General features: G+C 44.6%; 1 protein-coding gene across 16 annotated transcripts in view; it reads right to left on the bottom strand.

Moving 5' to 3' along the window:
- Positions 1-27,091, bottom strand: part of plekha6 (pleckstrin homology domain containing, family A member 6) — a 338,544-nt gene that overhangs the window by 251,746 nt on the left and 59,707 nt on the right. The window lies entirely within an intron of this gene.

Below are 27,091 nucleotides of genomic sequence, written 5' to 3'. Positions count from 1 at the left end.
TCTATGCCATTGCCCCAGAACTCCAATGCTAAAGCTATTACAGCTCGGGGCCTTCCAGGGTTTGGAGTTCAGTCTAGCCCCATCTGTAAGGGGTTCATACATTTTCCACATGACGATGTGACTTTCCTCCCACAGTCCAAAAACATACCAGTTAGTGGGTTCATTGGTTGTTGTAATTTGTCCTGTGATTAGGCTAGCGTTAAATAGGTAGGTTGATAAGTAGTCTGGCTCAATGAGCCAGAGAGGCTAATCCAATGTATTGCCAAATATATAAATAAATAAACACATAGTGAAGGCACGTATGCCATATTCCTTCTCCACCACCTTAACCACCTGTGCTGCCACTTTCAAGAAGTTTGTATCCAAGGTTCCTCCTGTACGATATGAATGAAGCAGTGGGTGTTGCTTTCATTCCCGCTAACCAAATTTCTTTCCTCCATCTCCATCCTTCTCTCCTTTCTCCTCTCAGTGACCCGTTACGTCTATTCTGAAGTCCAGCTAACAATTTTTAACCTACCACATCCCCAACAGCTGGTGCTTGTAAAATCCGCCTCTGTCTGCTTTCCTGGAATCAGGCAAATTGTTCAAGAAAAGAGCAAGATTAATGTCGATAAAGTCAAACCATCACTGAGTGGGATTAACTCATTCAGCGTCAACAACTGGATAAAAAGCAAGAAGAAGAAATCATTCAGAATCCGGTTTAATTTCACTGACGTAAGTTATGGAAGTTGTTGTTTTGCAACTGCAAAAACAATACAAAAAAATTATAAATTACAAAAATAAATATATATACATAGAGTATATCATGCAATGCACCGATTAATTGGACATCAGTTAATTGGGCAGCCACTTATTTGGAACAACTCTTAAAGAACAAAATCTAATCAAGAAAATAGCTGGGTTTCCTTTCGTTTACTTGGGACACTCTGCCACTTAATTGGGACGGAGACAGCTGCTAAACAGTTTCTAACTAACGTCAGTTCATGCATTTGTGTGACCATTAGATACTACAGTGTGCTTAGAATGAATGATTTTTAATAGCCTGTGTTTGTGTTACGTTGTCTATTTGGGCCGATGGACACGGATTCAGACAGCAGTGATATTTGATCATTCTGTTTTTTATTTTGACTTTAAAAAATTTCAGACCCTTGCCAAGATATCAAGAGAAGATTTGACACCAACCAAAGGAATTACCCTACTGGAACAAATAAAAAGCACACTGGATAAATTCCTCCGTTGATAACTATTAAGAACTAATACAGTTTTAAAGTTCAAAGTTTAAAGTAGATTTATTATCAAAGTACATACAGTATATGTCACTATATGTTACGCTGAGATTCATTTTCTTGCAGGCATTCTCAGTAAGTACAAACACAATAGAATCAGAGAAAACACACAGAAGATGGACAAACAACCAAAATGCGAAAGGCAACCAACAATGCAAATGGAAAAAAAAGACAAAATAATAATAATAAATAAATAATCAATAAATATCCAGAACATGAGACGAAGAGTCCTTGAAAGTAAGTCCATTGGTTTTGAGAACAGTTCAGTGATGGGCCAAGTGAAGTTGAGTAAAGTTAACCCCTTTGGTTCAAGAGCCTGATAGTTGAGGGGTAACGTCATGGGTCTGGACTTGGCACTGTTTTTCCCAGTTTGTTTCTGCTATAGGGGTTTTCCTGTTGAGGAAAGCATTCCCAAGTTTCTCAGGGAGATGTTATTCATAAAGTCACAACATAGAAACAGGCCCTTTGGCCCATGCTAACCACAGCATCCTCGGCTGGTGTGTGAGAGGGTGGGAAATTAGCTTGTTTTCCTGTTGATGCCTTGTTTTGTTTGTTGTTGTTACTTGTGTTGTTCTGCTAAATATTATGGGCATGCTATGTTGGTACCAGAACCTGTGCCAAAGCTTGAGAGCTGCCTACGGTTGTTAATGCAAATGATGCATTTCACTGTACGTACGATAAATAAATCTAAATCTGAAATCAGCTACTCTCAGTTGCCCATGTTTGGCCAGTAACCTGCCCAAATGCCTCTTAAATGGTGTGATTGTACCTGCCTCGACCACTTCCTCTGGAAGCTACTACAGACTAATAGCACTGGAATAGTTTTGATAAACTTTACTGTATTTCATTTAAATACATAATTTGTTACTCAGTTAAATGGTAGTTAGTCTTTTTATATCTTTTTTTAACTATTTCCATGAAACTTCAGCTAATTGGGGCAGCCACTTAATTGGGCCAAAATATACTGATCCCAATGTGTCCCAATTAACTAGAATCCACTAAATATATACAGTACTGTGCTAAGGCACAAATATACTGTATATAGCCATGGTGCCTACGATTTTTGCACAGTATTGTATTTGTCAATGTGGAGCAGAGAGCGAGTTTATAAGTCTGGTAGGAGTAAAGGACGTTGGGAATTGCCAGGGTGAAGCAGCGCGGGAGGGGTGTGGGGCAGGTGGCAGAGAAGGAGTGCCAGGGGCAGAGGGTCGCATGGGTGCAGACACACCCAGTCCTGAGACACCCGGCAAGGTCATTTGATTCAAAACAAGTGGTTTATTGATCATTACAGAATGTCTCTCTGGTGATCCTCGCTCCCATCCTCTCCCTTCCCCATTCCCAACCATGATTCCCTTCTCCTTGCCGTCTTTGCACTCTTTGTCCACAACAGAGACCTATTTCAGAATCAGGTTCATCATCACCCACATATGTTAGGAAATTTGTTTTTTCACAGCAGCAGTGCAGTGCAATGAATAAAATTGCCTATAAAATACAAGAAGAAACATATATATAAAGTTAAATTAAATAAGTAGTGCAAAAATAGTGAGATAGTGCTCATGGGTTCATGCGCCTTTCAGAAATCTGATGGCAGAAGGGATGAAGCTGTCCCTGAAACACTGCATGTGTGTCTTCAGGCTCTAGTACCTCATTTCTAATGGTAGTAATAAGAAGAGGACAAGTCCTGGGGGGTGCTTAATAATAGGTGCCACCTTTTTGAAGCATCACATTTTGAAGATGTCCTCCCTGCTAGGGTGTCCAGTCACCATGACGGAGTTAATCATGGGCACTAGTCACTAATTGTCTCTGGCTCAGTCAATACAATGATCAAAACAAGTTGTGGGATTTTTGGATGTTAGAGGCAAAACATGCCCTAGTTAAATGGCGAAAGACTGATCGCCACAGGTGGAGGAAGAAAGGGTAATGTCGAAAGAGATCTTTTGGAAACAGAGCAAGGGGTGCAGAAGCTGGAGAAGCAATTAAATGTACGTATCTGAGGGAAGGAAAGAATGAGGGGTTGGGGAGAGGAGAGGAGAAGGAAGAAAAGGAGGAAAGTGACAGAGTGAATGAGAGGGTAAACTGGAAAGAGAAAGGGAGAAAGAGGAAGCTCATTCATTCTCAGGAGAAAATGAAGTGCTGCACAGTGAGTTAAAGACTTGAAACAAGAGGCTGGAAAACAATTTGTGAACATTCCAGAAATAAAGGAAATAGATTTTTTTTAACTTTACAAAAACAGCCTGTAAAAAGAGATGAAATAAATCTCTATTGTAGAAATTCACTGTGGGATCAAAAACCAAATTTATAGAACATTGATCTCACTATGCCAAGATCAATCAGTTCTCTGTGACATTTAGAAAGAAAGCTGGCAAACTCTAAAAATGACAAATACCAAAAGGGAGAGACACTGAGAGTCACGCAGAGACTAAGGGATGGGTCATTGGGAATATTTGGCTCTACAGAACTTTCTTACCTCTTTTACATCCAATCTGACCAAGCGTATTATTTTCTTTTTAATTCTGGTGCTTTAACTTAACCTCCCTGCATCAGTTCCCCTAAATCACTGGTCTCCACGCCCATTGCACCATTTCTATCAAAAATAAGATATTTGCCACTGATTAAGTTTTCATCCTGTGACTATGTGAGTTTCCTCCAGTTACTCCAATTTTCTCCCATGTCCCAAAGTTGAAATAATTGGCCACTATGAACTGAATCTCAGGAGTACAATTTGTGGAACTGCTGACAGGACTGTGGGCAAATGAAAAAAATGGGATTAGCGATTGGTGCATGTGGTCACCCTGGATCGAGAGGGTATGGTGGTGTAGCGGTTGGCATACTGCTGTTCGTGCCAGTGCCAGTGACCCAGGTTCAGTTCTGCTGCTGTCTGTAAGGAGTCTGTACGTTCTCCCTGTGATTGCGTAGGTTTTGCCCGGACGCTGCGATTTCCGCTCACTTTCCAAAGACGTACGCATCAGTAGGTTAATTGGTCACTCGGGTGTACCTGGGTGGTGCAGACTTATTGGGCTGGAAGGGCGAATTACCACGCCGCATCTCAATATAAATAACTAAACACAAGAGATTCTGCAGATGCTGGAAATAGATAGATAGGTACTTTATTGATCCCAAAGGAAATTACAGTGTCACAGAAGCATTACAAGTGCACAGGTATAAATATTAAAAAGAGAAGTAGAAAGAATAAAGAATAAGTTACCTCAAACAGTCTACCAGGAGGGGGTCACCACTTCCCTGGCTGCAGGTTGACTCACTATGGAGCCCAAAGGCCAAGGGTAAGAATGACCTCATATATCGCTCTTTGGAGCAGCGCAGTTGTCTTAGTCTATTACTAAAAGTGCTCCTCTTATCAGCCAAGGTGGCATGCAGAGGGTGAGAAACATTGTCCAGAATTACCAGGATTTTCCGTAGGGTCCTTTGTTCTACCACAGCCTCCAGTGAGTCCAGTTTGACTCCTGTAACAGAACCAGCATTTCTAATCAGTTTATTGAACCTATTGACATCACCCATGTTGGTCAACACACACAAAGTGCAGGATGAACTCAGCAAGCCAGGCAGCAACTATGGGGAGAGGGGAGAGTGGAATAGACAGTCAATGTTTCTGTCCAAGACCCTTCATCAGTATTAGAAAGGAAGGGTTCAGCAGATAAAAATTCCCTTCCACAGATGCTGCCTGACTTGCTGAGTTCCTCCAGCATTTTGTGTGTGTTTCTCTGGACTTCCAACATCTCCAGAATTTTTGCATAGTAGGGGAATTAAGGGTTACGGGGACAAGGCGGGTAGGTGGAGATGAGTCCTTGGTCAGGTCAGCCATGATCTTATTGAATGGTGGAGCAGGCCCGACAGGCCAGATGGCCTACTCCTACTTCTATTTCTTATGTTCTCTGGTGCTAATACTTAACCCAAATATGGTGCTGCCCCCTAACATGCTTTGCAACCACCCTCGCCTAACACCACAACAGCACAGAGACCGGTCCCCACTAAACGCTTATTTATTTGTTTACTGAGATACAGCACGGACAGAATAGGCCCTTCTGGCCCTTTGAGCCACCCTGCCCAGCAACCCCCTCCTAGTCCCAGGGCAATTTACAATGACCAATTAACCTACCAACCGATACATCTTTGGACTGTGGAAGGAAACCAGAGCACCTGGAGGAACCCCACGTGGTCACGGGGAGAACATACAAACTCCTTACAGGCAGTGGCAGGAATTGAACCCGGGTCACGGGTACTGTAAGATATTGTGCTAATCACTATGCCATCATGCTGCACCACTGTCTGTACAGATCTAGATTTCTTTCGTTTCCATTCACAGAAATTTATGGCTTTAATAATTTTCCATTAGGATTCAGGGTTCCTTTAGTAATACCATGGCTATCTTGACTATACTTCTTCTCACCCTGTCTCCTGTAAAAATACTATTCCCTTTTCTCAGTTTCTTCATCTCTACCACATCTGTTCCCAGGATGAGGCTTTCCCTTCCAGGACATCAGAGATGTCCTCTTCAAAGAACAGGCTCACCTCATCTTCCTGCTGCCTTAACAGTGATAGAATTCCTCCCGTACTTGGCTCCAACCCATGAGCCTCCACAACCAACACATCATCCTCCACAACTTCCGCCACCTCCAAAGGAATCCTACCACCAAACATATCTTTACCTTCTCCCCTCCCTCCTCTTTCCTCAGGGATCATTCCCTCCGTGATTCCCTCATCTATTTATTCCTCCCCACTAATCTCCCTCCCGTAACTATTCCCTGCATACAGCCAAAGTGCTACACTTTGCTCATACACCTCCTCCCTCACCTCCATTCAGGTCCCAGGCAGTCCTTCCAGGTGAGGCAACACTACACCTGCAAATTTGCTGGGGTCATCTACCGTATCTGGTGCTCCTGACGCAAGCCTCCTCTACACTGGTGAGACCCATTGGAAATTAGGGGGACCACTTTCTCAAGCACCTCCGCTCCACCTGCCAAACGCAGAACTACCTGGTAGCCAAACATTTTAATTTTGATTCCCATTCCAGACCTGACATGCTGGTCCATGACCTCCTCTTCCTTGGGGTGGAGAAGCAACACCTTGTATTCTGTCTGAGTAGCCTCCAACCTGATGGCATGAATATTGATTTCTCCTTCTGGTAAAAACTGCTCTCTCTCCCTCCCCTATTCTTCTGTTCGCCATTCTGGCATCTTACCTCTTCTCACCTGTCTATCAGCTCCCTCTGGTGCCTTTCCTCCGTCCATTTCTACTACGGTCCACTCTCCTCTCCTATCAGATTCTTTCATCTCCACCCCTTTACCTTTCTCACAGGCCTGGATTCACCTATCACCTACTAGCTATCCTCCTTCCCCTCCTCTCACCTTTTTATTCTGGCGGTCTTCCCCCTTCCTTTTCATTCTTGAAGAAGGGTCTTGGCCCGAAACGTCGACTGCTTATTCATTTCCACAGATGCTGCCTGACCTGCTGAGCTCTTCCAGCAATTTGTGTGTGTTGCTCTGGATTTCCAACAACTGCAGAATTTCTCCTGTTTCTGATTATCCTTCAGTCGTTGATCTAAACACAATCCTCAAACCGCTATTTCTCGAGGAAACTAAATACCAAAGTAGTTCAAGAGCTAGACAATTTACAAAATAAATTCATTTTGTAATTACTAAAGTAATTTTGTTAATTGTGTATTTTTTTTCCTCCTCCAGAAATTGTGCTTTGCGATATTGAACTCTATTCTAATGTGATGGTTATTATATTCATAGTAATCTCAATGAAACAGTTACAGCGAGCAGCCCCGGAGGATGGAGACCAAGACATTCTATCCAAACCGCCTGAGGCACAGAAGACAGTATAATACGGCATTTCAAGATCTCGCTGCAATTACACAGACTGGTTTCATCGAGATGGGATTATTTTCCATTTTAATGAAGCTACGTAAAAACAATATCAATTGCAGATATCATATGTCTATTTCAATGAGTCCCCGTCTTACATTCCTGTCAAGCTCTTTCTATTATTCTTGCAATGGAAGACAGAAATAGAGGGAGAAGGGCTGTTTCATTTGCAATTTGACATTTCATCTCCTGCCGTGGCCTGAAGCTGACTTTAGAGACTTCAGTAATTGCTGTGAGCCTATTGTTCGACTCCATCTACTGGTTGAACAGTGACAAGGAATTAAATGTCTCTCAATCTAAAAGCATGTGGTAAAACCCAACGAACTGTGAATATTGCTTCACTCAATTTCCGAATGCACTAAATGAAGCCATTATAATAACTATGAATTAGCAGGCATTTCAAATATTCTACAGACGGAAATTCCATGGTAGACAAAGGGCTCTGGTATTTCTTTGAAAAGCAAAACAAAAACTACAGGTGTGGAAATCTGAGATATCGATAAAAGATTTCTTAGAGACAGTTCTGAGGAAGTGTCCCGGCCCCAAACATTGACTGCTTACTCTTTTCCACAGATGCTGCCTGACGTGCTGAGTTCCTCCAGCATTTCGTGTGTGTTGTTCTGGATTGCCGGCGTCCACAGATTTTCTCGTGTTCTGGAGATTAGCTTTATTTGTCACGTGCATATCAAAACGTTCATTGAAACGCACCATGTAATAACAGAGATGCTGCAAACACACAGCAGTCTGCGGGAGGAACTCAGCGGGCCGAGCGGCTTCGATGGGAGGGAAGAACTGTCGATATTTTGACTCAAAATGTTGACAATTCCTTTCCTCTCACAGATGCTGCTCAACCTGCTGCGTTCTTCCCACAGGTTGCTCATTGCTCTAGATTCCAGCATCTGCTGTCTTCTGACTCACGGCTGGAAACACTTGGCAGTTTAATGCGGCAACAAGAAGCTGATCGTGCTTCCTTTCCAGTGTATCAGGGCTCAGGGACATGTACAGCAGACTAGCCTACACTAATGGAGAGAGACACACAGAGGGAACGGCACAGCTCTGGGACAGAGTCTTCAGCCCGTGATGTGTGCCACCCATCCTATCAAATGAAATTCATCCATCTGCCTGTACATCCGGGGTCCCCGACCTTGAAAATCCCAAGGTCCCTTACCATTTCGCCCGAAACATCGTCACTACCTCCTCCCATAGATGCTGTCTGGCCTGCTGAGTTCTGCCAGCATTTTGTGTTTTTAATGAAGTATAGTTGCTGCCTTGCCTTCTTTATAACTGCATCAATATGTTGGGACCAGGTTAGATCCTCAGAGATCTTGACACCCAGGAACTTGAAGCTGCTCACTCTCTCCACTTCTGATCTCTCTACGAGGGATCTCTCTATGTGTTCCTTCGTCTTACCCTTCCTGAAGTCCACAATCAGCTCTTTCGTCTTACTGACGTTAAGTGCCAGGTTGTTGCTGCGACACCACTCCACTAGTTGGCATATCTCATTCCTGTATGCCCATCTGAGATTCTACCAACAGTGGTTGTATCGTCAGCAAATTTATAAATGGTATTTGAGCTATGCCTAGCCATAGTCATGAGTATAGAGAGAGTAGAGCAGTGGACTAAGCACACACCCCTGAGGTGCGTCAGTGTTGATCATCAGTGAAGAGGAGATATTAAACAAGGGGCCCACAGATCCCAAGTTGGGAATCCCTGGACTAGACAGTGAACTCTACTTGGCTCCTACACACTGCAAAGCGATCACCCAACCTGTGTCTGGTTTCCCCAATGAAGAGGAGACCACACTGTGAACACTGAAAGCCGTGCACGAGACTGGGAGGAATACAGGCAGATCACTGCATCGCTTCGAAGGGGATTGACGGGGATCTAAGATCTGGACTCTGTGAAATAGTCATATAGCGTTCCTGTCTGCAAGGAGTTTGTACAGTACATTCTGTCCATCCAGCTTCCTCTGGGTGCCCTGGTTTCCTCTCACATTCCGAAGATGTACGGGTCAAGGTCGGCAACTTGCGGCCATGCTGTGTTGGCACCGGAAGCAGGGCAACACTTGTGGGCTGCTCTCAACATATCTTACGGGGGTATGTTGCCACGTCCTCTCGTTGCATAGAGGGATGCCATAAAACAGACAATAGTTGGCTGGGAATGGAAAAGTGGATTCACGAGGTCAGGTTTTCACAAAAGAAGTGACCCCTTCCAAGCTGTGAAAGTAGAACGGGCGAGAGCACATATCTGATGGCGGAGTCCCATTGAAACTAGCAGAAGCTGCAAAGGACGATCTGTTCAATGAAACAGATCAACTATTTTGGCACCGGAAGCGTGGTGACACAAGTAGGTGGCCCAGCACAATCCTCCCTGATTTGATTTGATGCAAACAATGCACTTACACGTGACAAATAAAGCTAATCTTTATCTTATTTAGTTTGGAGTTGGGAGGACACCTGGACAGCGATCACCAAAGCTGGGCCCGAGTTAGACCGGATACGATCTACACCCGGGTAAGTGTACCAACACTAGCCATTCGCACTGAGGAGCGCGGACCCTGGAGGTTCTGCCTTCATCTCTCCTCTCTGTAGGAATATAGACAGGTTGGGGAGACATGGGGGAAGGAAGCCTGTCATCGAGCTGAGCTGGAATGGAAAATTGTAGGAATATGTATAAAGGTGTGGAAAACAGACAATCTGCTCTCTTCCTTTCCAGACCTAGTGAAAGGTCCAAAACGTTGTCTGTTATATCCCTTCAGTAGATGCCACCTGACCTACTGAGCTCCTCCAGCATTTTGTGTGTGCTGCCAACAATAACTTTTTTCTCCTTTACCGAAGAAAAATAAATGATCTTGAATCACAAATCTTGAAAATTCTGGATGTAACATCAACCTTTTTTTAAAAAAGAAGAAACTTAAGGGACAGAGGCAATAAAGGACGAGTTTAAAATAATGACATTAAGTAAATCAGGATGACCTGCATATAAAGGATTTGTGAAGATTGAAGGGACACGTAAGATAAAAAGGTACATTGTGAAGGGACTGGATGAATTGGGCATTGTTTTCAGCACATTGGCAATGCGTGACAGAATCCCTGAGCTGCCAACACAGAAATGAAGCCACTGGCTCATGTATCTGTGGCTGGCTGTTTTCTGGAGCAATCCTTAACACATTAGACTGCCTTGCCCGCTCCCCACTGCCCAGTATCATTCTCAGCTTTGTATTATATCAACACTTCCTCTGAAAGCTGCAATTGTCTTCATCTCAATTACTCCCCGAGGCAAAACACTTCATGTTTGAACAACCATCTGTGAAAAGAAATTTTTCCTAACCTCGCTGCTGCCTCCTCTTAGAATTTTAAAAAACATTTTTAAGTCTCCTGCTCCCGCAATATTGTCACTCCCTGAAGGGAAGAACCTATTGCTATCCGCTATATGAATCTCCTCAAAATTAAAAACTCTTTTAACAAGAACAGGGCTGCTGTTATATGGGCCCCAAAGATTAAAGATCAAAATTAGCTTTATTTTGCATCTGTCCATTGAAACACTGAAAGATCCAGTGAAATGCATCTTTTGCGTCAACGAGCAACACAGTCCGAGGACATGCTAGGGGTAGCCTAAAAGTGTCACCGTGCATCTAGTGCCAACATAGCATTGCCAACAACTTACTAATCTTAACCCAAACGTCTTTGGAATGTGGGAGCACCCAGGCAGTCACAAGCTCCCTTACAGGCAATAGTGGGAATTGAACCCCAATCTCGGGATACTTCAAAGTCTTTTGCAAGCAGTAAAGTTTTTCTTTGTTGTAATGCAGAAAATGCACCTGATATTTTGTGCACGGCATGGTAATAAACACAAGAGTTTTCACTTACGAGGACGCCATCTGCGACTGCTCTGGAAACTCCAGAAATGAAAGGTACAAAGATAACTGGGTCAGCAGCTTGGCCCATCTGGTAGAGTTGCTATCTCACAACTCCGAGTGCCCCAGGTTCAAGCCCCACCTCTGTGTGCTGTCTGTGTCAAATTTGCACACCGTTCTCCCTTTGGCCACAGTTTCCTAAAGACCTGCAGACCCACCACTGAAAATTGCCCCTGGTAGGTAGGTAAGTGGTAGCAGATTGACGGGAATGTAGAGACTAAAACGAGATTAGTGCATGTGGGCACTTGCTAGCCCCTAGCCCCTGCAGACTTTTTGGGCCAAAGGGTCTGCTTCCTTGAGGCACCACTGTGTAAGGTTAATCGCCAAGGAACTCAGGGGTGGAAAATCAATGAAAAATGTAAAGACTGTATTCTTTCAATGCTGAGATTATATCAACGTGTTGTGAGAAAGGATGTAAACTATTGCAACGACAGCTTAGACTCACCACATTCAGGGTATGGGGAAGCTGCTGATATTCCAGGGTGCCGTAGCATGAGAACTGAGTTTTTGGAACCCAGATTCAGATTTATCTATCATACGTACATTGAACCATACAGTGAACAGTGCCGTTTGCATTAAGAACTGACACAACTGAAGGATGTGCTGGGGACAGCCTGCAAGTGTGGCCACACGTTCTGCTGCCAAGATAAAATGCCCACAAGGTTCAGCAGAGCAACACAAGCAAGAATGATAGCAGCAGCACTAAAACAACAGCCGAACGAGCCCCTTTCCTCCTACCCATCCACACACAGACAGACAGGCCACCTCAGGGCCTCCAGCGCTAGGCATGTAGAGGAGGATCGAATTGGCAGCATTTGCAGTGTAACCTTAAGGAATGCACCGAAAGCAACAATGGTGAGACTTCTCATAATAGCACGAGCGATTATATATATATAGAGAGGCAGAGAATAACCCATGCAAATGCACTCTGGAACTCTCAATCTACTGCCCTTTATTTGTCTATCTGCACCGCACCTTCTCATTATAACACTACTTAAGGCCATACAATACATAGAAACATAGAAAACCTACAGCACAATACAGGCCCTTTGGCCCACAGAGTTGTGCCAAACATGTCCCTACCTCAGAAATTACTAGGCTTACCTATAGCCCTCTATTTTACTAAGCTTCATGTACCTACCTAAAAGCCTCTTAAAAGACAGAGGCAGAATTAGGCTATTTGGCCCATCGAGCCTGCTCTGCCATTTCATCATGGCTGATCCAATTTTCCTCTCAGACCCAACCTCCTGCCTTCTCCCCATGTTCCTTCACGCCCTGACCAATCAAGAACCTATCAACCTCTGCCCTAAATATACATAAGACTTGGCCTCCATAGCTGCCTGAGACAAAGAATTCCACAGATTCAGCCGTCTCTGGCGAAAAAAATTCTTCCTCATCACCGCTCTAAACTGACACTCATATATTCTGAGACTGTGTCCTCTGGTTTTAGACTCTCCCACCAGAGAAAACACCCTCTTCACATCCTCTCTACCAAAGCCTTTCACCATTTCAATGAGGTCAGCCCTCATTCTTTTGAATTTCCAGTGAATACAGGCCCAGGGCCATCAAATGCTCTTCACAGGACAAGCCACTCAATCCTGAAATCATTTTCGTTAACCTCCCTCGACACTCTCCAGTTTCAGCACATCCTTTCTAAGAGGCCCAAACCTGCTCACAATACTCCAAGTGAGGCCTCACCAGTGCTTTATAAAGTTATAAAGTGTTATTATACTTCCGCTTGTACTATCGTGATTGTGCAAATCTAGTAGAAAAAAATGGTTGCTAGCCTCCCTAGCACCAATTACATCTTCAAAATACGATACATTAAAAAGGTGGCATCCATCATTAAGGACCCTCATCACCCAGGACCTGCTCTCCTCTCATTACTACCATCAGGGAGGAGGTACAGAAACTTGAAAACACACACTCAACATTTTAGTAACAGCTTCTTCCCTTCCGCCATCAGATTTCTGAAAGGTTCACGAACACTGCCTCACTATTTTGCTCTCTTTTTGCACTATTTATTTATACTTTTCATGTATTTCTTATTGTAACATATAGTTTTAGTTCTTGCACTGTACTGCTGCCACTAAACAAGAAATCTCATGACATATGTCAGTGATGATAGACCTGATTCTAATTCTGTATGGAATGACCTGGATGTCAGGTGAACAAACACTTTTCACTGTGTTGCGGAACATGTGACAATATTAAACCAATGTGCAAAGGCTGGGCCATGTGACCTGGGTATCGCTGGAAGGACCAGCATTCATTGCCCATCCCACTTTGCCCTAAGGGGGGCAGCACTGAGTTGCCTCCTTGAACTACTGTACTGCGGTCCTCCTGGTGAAGTTGCTCCCCCACTGTTGTCATGGAGTAAGATTCAGTATTTAGACCAAGCAATGATTGAAGGAACAAGATTCTACTTCCAAGTCAGGATGGTCTGTGTCTCACTGCTAAGCGTGGGTTGCAGTTCCAGGGACACAAGAACAAAAAGTGCAGAGATGCTATGTCTAGGAAACAACATTAAATCTAGGTTCTGTCTGCTCTTAAGGCGGTCATAAAAGATTCCGTAATACAGTTATACAGAAAAGCAAAGGGATTATCCCACTAACTAGTAATTTTCTTCTATCAAACACCTAAAATTAGACTGTCTGGTCATTACTGCAAATGCAGTTTCTTGGAGCTTGACGTGCATAATCTAGCAGCCCCGTTTCTGACATTCCCAAAGCCATTTGTACCTCATCAGCAGTGTGATGGGTAATATGTTACTCTGTATGCGTCTTGGTGTGACTCCACACTGTGCACACGCTCCCGTGTCGGATTACACACGCATGTACACCTTTGCTCCTGTGCGTGTGTGGCCAATTCAAGTGTGGGGAACTGTCGGCATTGTGTCCAAGCATAACAAGAATAGAATGTTCCAGATGTGTCAACTACATAAACAGAGTGTGTGTCGGTCATTCCACCTACATTTCACCAGCAGCAGTATATCAAACCATTATATCTCCATTGTAAATCAGAAGCTGCACCCCTGTGGTTTAACATAGGAATTAGACTCACAGATCTGAATCAGTCTTCATTTTAATGTGACACATTAGGTCATTACTGTTTTGCTTGTGTGCCTCTGTGTGTGAGAGAAAAAGACACAGATAGACAGATGGCAACTGAGACTCAGGCAGAGGCAGAAAGACAGGGTCAGAGAGAGTGAGATTTGTGTGCCTGTGAGTGAAAGAGACAGGGAGAGGCAGAGACAGGGAGAGGCAGAGAGAGGGGGGAGAGAGAGGGGGGAGAGAGAGGGGGGAGAGAGAGGGGGGGAGAGAGGGGGGGAGAGAGGGGGGGAGAGAGGGGGGGAGAGAGGGGGGAGAGAGGGGGGAGAGAGGGGGGAGAGAGGGGGGAGAGAGGGGGGAGAGAGGGGGGAGAGAGGGGGGAGAGAGAGACAGACAGCAAGAGATGGAGACAGAGAGAGAGACTGAGGCAGGGGGAGAAAGAGTGACAGTGACAGGGAGGGATAGAGAGACAGACAGACAGCAACAGAGACAGAGAGAGGGAGAGAGAAAGAGAGAGACAGGCAGAGACAGAGAGGGATAGAGAGAGAGTGATAGTGACAGAGGGGGAGGGGGAGAGGGAGGGGGAGGGGGAGGGGGAGGGGGAGGGGGAGAGGGAGGGGGAGAGGGAGGGGGAGAGGGAGGGGGAGAGGGAGGGGGAGAGGGAGGGGGAGAGGGAGGGGGAGAGGGAGGGGGAGAGGGAGGGGGAGAGGGAGTAAGGAAACAAGATCCTTAAGAACAGTTGAACTGGATGTAGATAAGCAAATTCAACAGAAAAATAAAAAGTCACACACTAGAAAAAATTCAAAGTGAAAGGAAATATTATCCTAACAACAACCATACAAAGAATGAAGGGAAAGGATAAATATCTATAGGGGTTCCTCGAAAGATTCACTCAAGCAGAATTGAGTTTATTACAGATCTGATGCAAACTCCAGTGCCAGTACTTCACCCACTATGACCTAGGTAAGAAAGGTTTCTAATCACTGCCTAGACACTCTAAAAGCAGCAGAGGATGACACAGTTGCAGAAACAAACACATTTGTTATTAAACAGAAACTGATAAAGCAAACATCTGACAATGAACCACGAGAGCAGTCCTTGCCCGTGAACTTCAACAAAGTGTGGCACTGACGCAGAGTAAACTTTTGCCTGGAACACTGCTCTCAAACACTGAGTGAAATCCTCGTGAACCCCCTTGAAACTCTATTGTACGTTGGGTTAAATATTTGCACCAATGTGAAGTTCAGAAGGGTGAAGGAGTGGGGTCCCATCTGGCAGAGTTCGCTGTAAGTAGCCCTGAGGAACGGTAACGTTTCACTTCACAGCAGAATGGCAGATTCCGGACGACAGTCTCATGATGAGCAGTCTGACGTGTGGGGAGGAGAGAGATCAAAGAGAGATTGGGGAGGGTTGGGGAACAGAAAAGGAGGAGAAGAAGGGGGGATGAGGGGAGAAGGGGGGGTGAGGGGGGAAGATAGTGAGGAAAGGGGGAGGGGGAAGAGGATAGGGGAGAGGGAAGAGGTTAGGGGAATGGGGTGGGGGAGGAGGGAGGGGTATAGGCAAAAGGGGAGAAGGAAAGAGGTGGCAGCAAGAGGCAGAAGGGGGGAGAGATGGAAAGAAGTGGGGAGAGCAGGGAGGGAGTGAGGAGAGGAAGAGAGTGTGACAGGAGAAAGAGGGAGGGACGGGTAGAGAGAGGCAGGGAAGGAAGAGAGGGGGAGATGGGGAGAGGGACAGACAGACCAGAGGGAGAAGGGGAGAAAAGGGAAGGAGTGGAGAGAGAGGGAGAGGGGAAGAGAAAGAAAAATGGAAGACTGTCACACAGAAGAGTTAGATTGATCTTACAGTAGATCAAGCAGTTGGCACAACCTTGTGGACTGAAGGGCCTGTACAGCACAGCACTATGCTCTATATTAAGCTTTCTTTTATATCTGCCCATCATTTTAATGCCTCCTATGAGAAAAATGCATCTTCAATAGTGCTGCACCCCGTCAGCAGTGCACTGGAGCATCAGGCCGGAGTACTGGGGTTTGGAAACAAGCGCTGCTGTCAGCCAAGTCACAACGAAGACAGGTAAACTAAATTACTTGCACACACATTGACATGGACAGACAGGTTAAAGAGTCAGGTGCCGCCCAGCATTGGGATACAAGGGTCTCTGTGACTCGAGGGGCAAAGAGAAGTGGGCAACAAAACACCCGCTTGCCAGTGTGCTCAATTTCCCAGAACAACTTTGCAAAGGAATTATTGTGTCCTCTGCTGGGAATTCAGATCCTGTCCCCAGACCCAGTTCTCTACAGCCAGCAGTGGGAACATGCCAACCCTGCTTGAACTTGCTCACCATTGTGAGAAGTTTGGCAAGGTCTGCTTTCCCACTTTACCGAGACGTACTTACTGAATTTAAAAAGGTCTGCGTGGCAGCAAAAGGACAGAGAGAGACCTGCTCTGTTTGGATTTCGGAGATCAACAAAAATTCCAACAGAGAATGCGAAGGAGTGGATGCCTTGGTGGAAGGACAAAGAAGACGGCCAGTAAAGCTCCCTTCCACCCGCTGCCCTGAGGAACACCATCTGTGGGTGTTTCAACTGCACCAACACGAATCAGCGGCAAGAGCCCCGACTCTCATTCCAGAGATCTGAGCATAAACACAAGGCTGGCATTTGAGCTGATGTATCCCATTGCTGGAGGAGCCTCCTTTCAGATTAGAACCAGGTTTATTACCACTGACAAATGTCTTGAAATGTGTTGTCTTGTGGCAACAGCACAGCACAAGACATAAAAACTACTATAAGCTCAAAGCAAAAATAAACAGTGCAAAAAAAAAGGAATAGTGAGGTATTGTTCATGGACAGTTCGGATGGCAGAGGAGAAGCTGCTCCCAAAACACTGGGTGTGGGTCTTCAGGCTCCTGTACCTCCTCCCCAATGGTGGTGAGAATAAGAGGGCAAGACCTAGATGGTGAGGGTCCTTAATAATGGACGTCACTTTCTTGAAGCATATCCTCTGATGTCCACTATTGTGGGTGTGTTGTGCCCATGAAATGGGCTCAGTCTACAACTCTCATGCAGTAGGTTAAGAAGAATCTGGTCCCTTCCTTTCCAGTCCTGATGAAGGGTCCCGGGCCGAAGTATCAACTGTTTATTGCTCTCCGCAGATGCTGTCTGACCCGCTGAGTTCCAGAACTCGCAGTTTCCAGCCTTGACTACTTTGAAACCACATCTCTGCAGCAACAAACTACTGGCCGAAAGAAATCAGCAGATCAAGCAGCATCTGTGGCGAGGTGGGTGCAGGGGGAGGAACTGTCAATATCAGGACACATCTCTCTACGGACAAGACTCAGTTATCTCCAGCAGCTCTGATTACAAGTTTTATACCTGTTCACAAAATGGTTCAAATATTTAAGATTGAAGACTGTCATTCTTTAGTACATGAAAGTAAAAGAGAACAAAACCATTGTCACTCTGGATCCAATGCAGCACAAAGAACAGAATTAGCATAAAAAGCACAATAAATATAAACAGCAGCAGCAGAAAGCCATGAAGATACAGAGTGGCCACTTTATTAGGAACCAGAGGTGCCAGATAAAGTGACCTCTGAGTGTATAGTCCAGCATTGGTCAATTGGTAGCCAACTCTCTGCACACGGCCAACCATAACTCCAACCCCTAACACCTGCAACACTACCTTAACTGGGAAGGGACACAGTCATAAGGTTCAGACGGGGATCGAAATGGAAATACTCAACAAGTCAGGCAGCGTATGCTGACAGAGAAGTGGAATTAATTTGTCAGGCCAAAAACCTTTCACCGGGGTTCATCCACGACAGGGGTTCCCAACCTGCAATCCGCTGACCCTCCGGTTAATAGGATGGAACAGTAGCACAGCGGTCAGCATAATGCCATTACTGCGCAAGTGATCGCCGATCCAGGTTCAATTCCCACCGCTATCTGTAAGGAGTTCGTACGTTCTCCTTATAACCATGTGGGTTTCCTCTCACATTCCAAAGACGTGGGTTTGGGTTAGTGAGCTGTGGGCTTGCTATACTGGAGCCAGAAGAGTGAAACACTTGGGGGTTGCCCCCAGCACAATCCACTCTGACTTCATTTGACACAAACCATGCATCTCACTGTATGCTTCAATGTACAAGTGACAAATAAAGTTAATCTTCATCTTCAAATCTTTAGCCAAGCACCAAAATTGACTCACTGCCTGCTGAGAGACCGATACAATTAGCAAAACTATAAGACTGTACAATCATAGGAGTAGAAATAGGCCACTCAGCCCATTGAGGCTGTTCTGCCATACCATCATGGCTGATTCATCATCCTTCTTCTCAACCCCATTCTCCTGCTTTCTCCCTGTAACCTTTGACACCTGTACTAATCAAGAATTACTAACCACTTTAAATATACCCAATGTCTTGGCCTCCACAGCTGTCTGTGGCAATGAATTCCCCCGATTCATCACCTACCGGCTAAAAGAATACCTTCTTCTCTCTGTTCTAATGGGGCATCACTCCATTCTGAGGCAGCACCATCTTGTCCAAGACTCTCCCACGAATAGAACTAGGGGACATAACCTCAAGATTCAGGGGAGTAGATTTAGGACGGAGATGAAGAGGAACAGCTTTTCCCCAGAGAGTGGTGAACCTGTGGAATTCTCTGCCCAATGAAGCAGCGGAGGCTGCCTCAGTAAATATATTTAAGACAAGGTTGGATAGATTTTTGCATAGTAGGAGAATTAAGGGTTATGGGGGAAAAGCAGGTGGGTGGAGATGAGTCCATGGCCAGATCAGCCATGATATTATTGAATGGCTCGACGGGCCAAATGGCCTACTCCTGCTCCTATTTCTTGTGCTCTTATGATGGGAAACATCCTCTCCACATCCACTCCTATCTGGGTCTTTCAATAAGAACTCCTCATTCTTCTATTGGGGGCTATCCTTGAGAAAATCCACCTTCACAAACCAGGAGATTAAAATTCTCCCCGTTACACCACTTTATAGAATGGCTGCATGTGGTGTGCACTCGTGCATTACATCCTGCTTTATGTCCTGAGCTACAGGGATCAGATAAAGCGTTGGATGCTCAGCACTGCATCAATGCCCATCGACGCTTTTCACAATGAGGAAACAGAAGCAATGTAATTAGACATCCTGCTGCTCCATGGGCTTCCCTGCAGTGATTTGGCTGTCCGAGTAACCTTTAGCTGACAAATAACAACCTGACTACAGGCGCCCCAGTGACAGCACGAGCAGAACAACTAAGCTCACAAAGTGCGCTGCGTCCGGGTGTACTGGAACGCCCGGGTACATATTGCACCTAAACCAGAACTAGGGAATAGACTCTGACATGATATTCAATTGGATCGCCTTCGTCCCAGTTCTCATGTATGTCTCCGGGTCAAAAAGGCCGACAGGAAATATCATAACTGACACTATCAACCTTGCAAACTCTTCTGAAAGCTCCCTTCTGGAATGCGTTATAGGGCTATTAAAATAAAAACTTCACACCATCATTAAACTTTTTTCCCCAGGCAGTTAAACTGATCAACCGCTCTAGTTAGCCTCCCCACCCCCTATCTATTACACAAGTAACTGCACTGCACTATAGACACATAAAACTACTTTGTATAATGCTGCTTACTATGTAAATGCATGCTGGTATTTATTTATGCATGCTTATTTTTATTCCACTAGCCAGCTGGTGGTGTAATGGCATCCACACCAGACTTTGAGGTGAGTGGTCGAGGTTCAAATCCGGCCAGCTCTTTGCACGCTTTCCATCTGTGCAGGGTTGAGTGTCGAGCTAGCAACTCAGCTTCATTAAAAAAAACAAATGGCATAGAAACAGCAAAGTTGCCACTCGATGTGCCACAAGGTGTAGAGAGAGAAACAAAAAAAATTCCATAAATTCCACATTCCTTTAACCTCTAATTTTTAGGCTGTTTGGTTTATATATCATGCTTTATTTTTATGTAATTCTTTATAATTGTTGATGTAATCTTTTCATTGCATGTTGCTCCCTGACCAATACACCACAGCAAATTCCTAATGCAGGCTGACCATCGATTTTCTAGAAACTGATGGTTTTAACAGATGAAATTACGAGACGTAGTTTACTGGGCGGCCACCAGATGGCACTGTGCGTAGCGCACGCAGCCCCATCTGTGGCGAGACTCAATTGTGACAAAAGCCCGCTATTTTTATTGTTTGCATTGCAATTGTTGGTGGTAGTCCCAATATTTTGTGCTTACTTTTGCTTATTTTACGTAAATTTAACCCTAGCTATGGCTTCTAAGATAAGTGCAAGTACCATTGGTGGTGTGAAACGTAAACACCAGTCTACATCAAGGTTGAAAAGTTGAAAAAACTGGACCAAGGTGTTTCTGTGGGTAAGCTGTATGACTTACATGGTGTTGGCTCATCAACTGTGTATGATATAAAGCACCAAAGGAAAGAAACTTTGCAATTCTATGCAAACAGTGATTTGCTAAAATAAATGAGCATTAGAAAAACTATGAACATTGGTAGGAGTACTGTGCATGGATTGGGTGATGATTGAATGTTTTCGCCAGTCTCAAAATGATGGAGTCAATTTGTTGGGCAGTATGGTAATGAACCAGGCTAAGTTGTTCCATAAAGAGCTTAAATTAGAACATGCGTGCAACTGGAGCGAAGGATGGCTTCAAAGGTTTAAGAATCGCTATGGAATTTCCACGCACAAAGTGCGTAGAGAAAAACGGTCTGCAAACCACGAAGTACGCGGACAGATTTGCGAAGCTCCTCACGGACTCGGAAGTGATAGTGTTCCGAACGCTGATGAAAACGCTGCAAGTGATGAAGATGGCAGTGACAATGAAAGTGAAAGATTTACTATTGACAAGTTACTTGAGTTATTGGGTGAGTTCATCAAATGGCTAGAAAAACGTACCTTTGTGACGGGACAAGAGCTAATGAATTTTTATTTGATGCAAGAAGAATTGCACAGGGAGAGATCAAACACATGAAACAACTTTGCCTGGATGAAATGTTTAAAAAGATAACCAGGAAGCAACATTCTTTGTAAGCATAGGATTTAATAAATTTACATTTATTTTTTGTATAATTAATGCTCTTTTTAAGCTTTTACAGTCCATTTTTGCCATTATTAATGTGCGACCTCCTTTAATCCGGCAAAAACATTAATCCAGCAAGGCTAAAGAACTGAGGGTGCTGGAAAACCAGTGATTAATCTGTACATGTAAATATATATTGGGAATAAGTTAATCCCTGACCAATTATTATCATTTCCCAAAGAACATGAGTGGTTTATAACTTATCTTTGCAATATACAACAAATACAATTACTTGTGGCAGCATTTACTTTTACTAATAAATAACTGGATATAAAATTTCCTACTGAACAGGCCCCAGTAATATACTGTAACCAGGTTACTACCATTCTCCGAACACAGTACTCTAGATGCATCAGACTAAGGGTCTAAATAACTGAAGGATTAATTCCAATCCTTTTGAATAAAGGCCAAGATTTTAGTAGGTCCTTTAATTAATTTTTGTATCCTTATCATGAACCATTCCAGCTCATCTTTCTTAGCTCCAATGTGACTGACCTCACGTCAAATTCTATTATTATAGAGAATAATAGAATTGATGAGGATATAGTCTTACTGGTGAAAAGGGAACATTGACAGAGGCTGTACTTTAGTGGGAGGAATAAGAAGTCCAAAGTAAATTTATTATCGAAGTAGATACCGTACATGTCACCATACATACAGGAAGGTAGGTGGGGGAAATGGGGGGGGGGGGTGGAGATGAGTGAGAAACAGGGAAGTGATAGGTGAAAAAGGTAAAAGGCTGAAGATGGGATCTGATTGGAGAGGTGATAAGAAAAAAAGTGGGCCACAGGGAGAAGACAGGGAAGCAAAATTAGTTGAAATAGCCTTGCAGAATCAGAATTCAACATGATGGGCTGAAAGGCCACCTTCCGCACCACAGAGGCGACTTGCCCATCAAAGGCTACTCTCGCACTTTATCATGTACCCGTCCTCGACCATGATCTCCAGTTCATGTTCATCATTAGTTCATGATCTCCAATCAAAGGTTCTGAGATACCAGTGCAACCCATTACTCACCACCCCAGATGACTAACACGTTATCTATAGCTGGGAATGTCCTGTTCCCTCAAGGACTTGCTACATTCTGAATACGCTGGCATGAACAGTTCTTTCACACGTACCAACCACATGACACTGATCATTTCTCCACTTCAACTCTGTTCAGATTGGAACAGCTTCTGGCCCGTTGTCATGACCCGAAGGAACCTGTGCATTGGAGGCTCTGTACCAGGCAGTGATAGAACCAGTCAGAATACTCTCCACTGTACATCTACAGAAATCTGCAAGAGTGTTTGGTGACATACTAAATCTTCCAACACTCCTAATGATTGCATCAATGTGTTGGGCCAAGGAGAATGATTTATTTTTATATACAAATACAGCACGGAGGACCATGAGCCCACATGACCTAAGCAACCAATTATCCTATCAATCCATACATCTTTGGAACGTGGGAAGAAAGCAGAGCACCCGGAAGAAACACATGCAGTCATGGAGAGAACGTACAAACTCCTTACAGAGAGCGGCGGAATTGAACCCAAGTTACTGGCGCTGTGGTAACATTATGCTAACAGCTACGCTACCGAATGCAGGATCGCAGTGGGCTTGCAGAGGGTTTTAGACTCAGCCAGCTCCATCAAGCGCACAACCCTCCCCGCCACTGAGAACAACTCCTACCAGCGGTGCCGTAAGAAGGTGATATTAAGGATTTCGCCCTCCGAGACAAGCTGTCTTCTTGTTACCACTGTCAGAAAGGAGGCATAGGATCAGAATCAGGTTTACTATCACCGGCATATATCATGAAATGTGTTTAACTTGTGGCAGGGGTATAATGATAATATAGAAGGTGGGACTGAGCCTGGAGCTGGGACCGTGTGTGGAGCTGGGACTTTATTTGGGTCAGGGGCTGGGTTTTTTTAACCTGAACATTTAAGAATACTGTAAAAGTTATCAAAACCTATTGAATATTGAAAGACTTAGACAAAGTGGACATGCAGAGGGTATTTCCTACAGCGGGGGAATCTAGGACCAGAAGGCACAATCTCACAACCAGGTTTAATATCAGTGGCATATGTCGTGAAACAGTACAATGCAATATATAATCCATATAGAAGAAAGAAGAACTAATTAATTAATTACATTAAGTATATAGGTACATTCAATAGTTAAATTTTAAATAATGCAGAAACAGGAAAAAAGTTAGATAGCATTCATGGGTTCAATGTCCATTTAGAAATCAGATGGCAGGGGGAAAGAAGCTGTTCCTGAATCACTGAGTGTGTGCCTTCAGGCTTCTGTACCTCCTTCCTGACAGTAACAATGAGAAGAGAGGGCATATACTGGGTGATGAGAGTTCTCAGTGATGTATGCCAGCTTTCTGAGGCACTGCTTCTTGAAGATGTTTTAGATACTACAGAGGCTAGTACCCAAGATGGAGCTAATTTTACAACTTTCTGTAGCTTCTTTCGGTCCTGTGCAGTATCCCCCCTCCCCTACACCGGACAGTGATGCAGCCTGTCAGAATGCTCTCCACGGTACATCTGCAGAGGTTTTCGAGAGTTTTAGGTGACAAACCAAATCTCCTCAAACTCCTAATAAAGTACAGCCACTCTCTTGCCTTCTTTATAACTGCATCGATATGTTGGGACCAGGTTAGATTCCCAGAGATCTTGACACCCGGGAACTTGGAATTGTTCACTCTCTCCACTTCTGATCCCTCTATGACGATTGGAGCCTGAAGACCCACACACAACGGCTTAGAAGCAGTCGCTTCCTCTCCACCGTCAGACTTCAGAGCTGCCCATGAAGCCATGAACACCACCTTGTTATTCTTTTTCATTTGTACTCTCTACTTATTTTGTAATTTATATTAACTTTATGTCTCTGCACTTAACGACAGATTTGACACCATATAAGATGGTGATAATAAACCTGATTATACACATTGTCAGATCTCTGTTATTGTCAATCCCCTGTTTGAGTTCAAGAATGAGTGAGGAACTTTGATTTTCAAGATTGTTTATTTGAAAGTTTAAACAAAGATACAGAGCTGGGAAGAAAAGCAGTGATTCAATAAAAGAAAAAGAAGGCGAAGAAGATAGCGGCTTTGAAAAATTTACCGCCTTTATACTCAAGATAACAGAAATTCTTCAGATGGAAATAATCCAGTTAATAGGCTACATAATTAAAACAATTATAACAAGTGTATAATGTGCTAAAAATGAAAAGATATATGTAACTGCTATACCACCTACTGCCAGTAAGTGGGAACGAACCACCAAACTGAAAAATACAGGAGTTTATTATGTCAGTAAAAAAAAACTACGATTTTAAGTTTTGCTTTAATTCAACTATAAAGTATAAAAAGTACAAAAGAAACATTAAAGGGTTAACAGGAACCCTGACCAGCAGTGATTGAAGCAGTGAAATTCAATTCCATTACCAACAGGGAGAAATCTGTCAGATCATACAAAGGCACAATGCACTGTGCTCCTCATCACAGTGAATAATAATCAAACCTGGCCATCAGTGCTGGGTGCAAGTGGAAGGGGCTTAAATCATCAGTCAGCGTCTGGGAGCTCGGCAGCGCATTGTAATAGAGGAAGACAGTGCCACAAGGGGAGATCGGCCTCATGGTGTCGATTGCAGGACACAGCCGCGTCTGCTATTCATGCAGCTGGTACCCTAATGCAATATTAACTGTTCTGGCAAAGGGAACACGACTGCACTGCAAACAGGCACATGATTAAAGGGACTATACATCAGAGCAGTACTCCAGCGACATCGCATTAATATTAAACAGCCCTATATCAGCAGCGAGCGTTACGCAGGCAGGGAACAGGCACAATTCGCTCCAGTCTTCCGCTTTTCTCTAACAGCCCCTGGTTTCATACAGGCATGGAGTAATGTAGCACAAAAACAGGCCCTTTGGCCCATCCAGTCCATACCAACCAAGATTCCCATCCAAGTTAGTCCCATAGCATTCTAATCTAAGTACCTGACCAACTGGTTTGTGGAGGGGATGGAGGAAGGAAAAAGAGGCAAAAAGAATAGATGGAGAAGCAATAGGTGAGAGGAAGTGACAGGAGCATAGAACAGTTTAGGCCCTTCAGCCCACAATTTTGTGCCTGCTCCAAGATCTAATGCTTCCTTTCCACATAACTTTCCATTTTTCTATCACCCTCATGCCTAAGTCTCTTAAATGTCCCTAATTTATCTGCTTCCATCTCCACCCCGTCACTTACTGTGTAAAAAAAGAACTACATCTGACATCCCCCTACCTCCAATATCCTTAAAATTATGTCCCCCCTCATATTAGCATTAAGAGTTCTCTGAGGACAACCAATGAAGAGTCTTGGTCCAAAACTGTTTATTCCTCCCCGTGGACGCTGCCTGACTTGCTGAGTTCCTGCAGCATTTTGTGTGTGTTGTAATGGCAACAGTGAGACATAAGGAGGGTGTCACTGCCCCTTCCTGAGGGGCATGAGGAACATGAATGGTGCTATTACATCTTCAGTAACAGAAGTAGGCTAGGTAAGGGCTTATCCTCGATAATACCCTTGGCCATTCTACTCTCTCCAGCCTTTATAGTCCAGAACATTGAGGGAGAGTGAGAGTAGAGGGAGGGAGGGAGAGTGGGGGGGAGGGAGAGGAGTGGGAATGGAGAGGGAGAGAGAGAAACGGAGACAGAAGCAGAGGAAAATGGTGTCGGATGGGAAGGGAAGAGAAATAAAAAGAGCAAGAGAGAGAACAAAAGTCAAAGGATATGCTAGACTAAACAATGCAGAGAATGAGAGAATGGGTGAGGGGGGAGACAGAGAGAGACAGAAAGTGGGAGACAGAATGAGAGGGAGATATAATGAGAGGAAGAGAGACAGAATGAGAGGGAGATATAATGAGAGGAAGAGAGACAGAAAGAGAGAGAATGAGGAGAGAGAAAGAAAGAGGGAGAGTATGGGAGAGAGGGAGGGAGAGAGGGAGAGTATGGGGACAGGGAGAGTGAGTATGGGAGGGGGAGAGAGTGAGTATGGGAGGGGGAGAGAGTGAGTATGGGAGGGGGAGAGAGTGAGTATGGGAGGGGGGAGAGAGTGAGTATGGGAGGGGGAGAGAGTGAGTATGGGAGGGGGAGAGAGTGAGTATGGGAGGGGGAGAGAGTGAGTATGGGAGGGGGAGAGAGTGAGTATGGGAGGGGGAGAGAGTGAGTATGGGAGGGAGAGTGAGGGGAGAGAGAGGGAGGGGAGAGAGAGGGAGGGGAGAGAGAGAGGGAGGGGAGAGAGAGAGGGAGGGGAGAGAGAGAGGGAGGGGAGAGAGGGAGGGAGGGGAGAGAGGGAGGGAGGGGAGAGAGGGAGGGAGGGGAGAGAGGGAGAGTATGGGTGGGAGAGAGGGAGAGTATGGGTGGGAGGGAGGGAGTGAGTGACTGAAAGAAAGCAAGCAAGACACAGAGAGACATTTAATCTCCTGAACGACTCTACAAATCATCAGCTTCGCTGTTTCCTCTCCCCATCACCAAGGACAGCTGTAATCAGCCTAGCTATGAACGCAGTCAGCTGTCAGCACTCTCCCCTCTCCAGCCCAGTCTTTGGCCCCTTCTGCACATTCCAGCCTCTCTATTACCACAGTCAATACCCTCTCAAATCCGATTAGTATTTTGCAAAGTCTAATAACCAGCTTCTTCGGCTTCTTTACATCAAGAGCTCAGAAAGAGACAAATACTAATTGGTTGCCATGGATACCCGGCAGGAAACACGGCAGGAACCCATCCCGTAAACAAGGACCAGAATTGATTCATTTACGACAAGGAACGAGGCATCATGACTAATTAATGCAATGAATAGGCATTCCC

Source organism: Hemitrygon akajei, chromosome 27, assembly GCF_048418815.1.
Source record: "Hemitrygon akajei chromosome 27, sHemAka1.3, whole genome shotgun sequence".
NCBI lineage: Eukaryota > Metazoa > Chordata > Chondrichthyes > Myliobatiformes > Dasyatidae > Hemitrygon > Hemitrygon akajei.
The sequence above is the reverse complement of the archived record's forward strand: the minus strand, read 5'-3'. Positions and strand labels throughout refer to the sequence as shown.